The sequence below is a fragment of the Colobus angolensis genome, unplaced genomic scaffold, assembly GCF_000951035.1.
Source record: "Colobus angolensis palliatus isolate OR3802 unplaced genomic scaffold, Cang.pa_1.0 Scaffold230, whole genome shotgun sequence".
In the NCBI taxonomy this organism is placed as follows: domain Eukaryota; kingdom Metazoa; phylum Chordata; class Mammalia; order Primates; family Cercopithecidae; genus Colobus; species Colobus angolensis.
Genome location: NW_012115489.1, coordinates 6,407,608 through 6,409,760, shown reverse-complemented (window position 1 = coordinate 6,409,760; position 2,153 = coordinate 6,407,608).

The following is a 2,153-nucleotide window of genomic DNA, read 5'->3' as shown; positions in this document are numbered from 1 at the left end:
CTTTGGGAGGCCGAGACAGGTGGATCATGAGGTCAGGAGTTCAAGACCAGCCTGACCAACATAGTGAAACCCCGTCTCTACTAAAAATACAAAAATTAGCCAGGCATGGTGGTGCACGCCTGTAGTCCCAGCTACTTAGGGAGGCTGAGGCAGGAGAATCGCTTGAAACCGGGAGATGGAGGTCGCAGCTAGCCGAGATCATGTCACTGCACTCCAGCCTGGGCGACCGAGCAAAACTCCGTCTCAAAAAAAGCACACAAAAAACAAAAAACAGGTCTGGGCCTGTTCTACAAGGGCAACTGAGCTTAAAATTCATCACTATGAAGGGATTGCAAATATCTTAGCCTAAAATAATTTCAAGACTCAGTGTGGTGGCTCATACCTGTACCCAGCACTTTAAGAGGTTGAGGCAGAATTCCTTTAGCCCAGGAGTTGAAGACCAGCCTGGGGAACATAGCAAGACTCCGTCTCTACAAAAAATTTAAGAAATAAGCTGGGCGTGGTGGCACATGCCTGTGGTCACAGCTATTCAGAAGGCTGACATGAGAGGATCCCTTGAGTCCCGAGGCTGAGACCACAGTGAGCCATGATCTGCACTGCAGCCTGGGCGACAAAGCAAAAGCCTGTCTCTTTCTAAACCAGGGTCTAGAAATCATCTAGCATAGCTAAGGGGAGACAATTTTCTACAAGCTAATTTTAATCACTGTAACTTCCTGGGGAGCTTCTAATATAAATGGACTGCTGTTCTGTCTCTTCCACAGGTTTGTATTGCTTCTGGATCCTTGAATTATCCATGTTTTCTAAGTAAGTGCTTTGTCCTTGGATCCCTTTATAAACTGGAGCGATCGCATCCATATTCACTGCTCTACTTCATCTGCCATGTGTTCGGTGATGACAAACGATCTATAACACTGGACTGACTTTTAAAAGAAATTAATAAGTATTTTATTGATATATAATATTTCTACATATTTATGGGATACATATGATATTTTGTTGCATGCATAGAATATGTAACGATCAACTCAGGGTATTTAGGATAGCTAGCATTTTGAGTATTTATTATTTCTATGTGTTGTAAACATTTCAGATGATCTCTTTAAGCTATTTTGAAATATATAACACATTGTTAACCATTAGACTGCCTTATCTTTGGACCTGTAGACCTGCATGACCAGTATCATCATGGATATTTTTACCTCTTTACCTGAATGTCTCTTTGATGTCTTTTTTTTGAGATGGAGTGTTGCTCTGTCACCTAGGCTGGAGTGCAGTGGCATGATCTCGGCTCACTGCAACCTCCACTTTCTGGGTTCAAGCAATTCTCCTACCTCAGCCTCCCAAGTAGCTGGGACTACAGGTGTGTGCCATGATGCTTGGATAATTTTTTGTATTTTTTTTAGAGACGGGGTTTCACCATGTTAGCCAGGATGGTCTTGATCTCCTGACCTCATGATTCGCCTGCCTTGGCCTCCCAAAGTGCTGGGATTACAGGTGTGAGCTACCAAACCCGGCCTCTCTGATGTCTTAATGTTACAAATATTCATAATTTCAGTTGAACACCCATTCCTCTAAAATCCTACCAGAATCCTGGGAGGTAATTAAGATTCCTTCCTGGATGGGCACAGTGGCTTACGCCTGTAATCCTAGCACTTTGGGAGGCCGAGGCAGGTGGACCACGAGTTCAGTAGTTTGAGACCATACTGGCTAAGATAGTGAAGCCCTGTCTCTACTAAAAATACAAAAAATTAGCCGGGTGTGGTGGCGGGTGCCTGTAATCCCAGCTACTCGGGAGGCTGAGGCAGGAGAATCTCCTGTATCTGGGAGGCAGAGTTTGCAGTGAGCGGAGATCGTGCCACTGCACTCCATCCTGGGCAACAGAGTGAGACTTCGTCTCAAAAAAAAAAAGATTCCTTCCTTTCCCTCTCTCTGCACATCACTCAATTCCTTCCTTTCTAATTCCACTTTATGAAAAGGTCTTGAGTTTTTCCTTTTCATACGTGGTGACTGCCTCATTTCTTCGTTATATGATTGCATGCAAGTTTCCTGATTTACCACTTTGGTGTTGCCCCTTCCTATTTTTTTTTTTTTTTTTGAGACGAAGTCTCACTCTGTCGCCCAGGCTGGAGTGCAGTGGCCGGATCTCAGCTCAC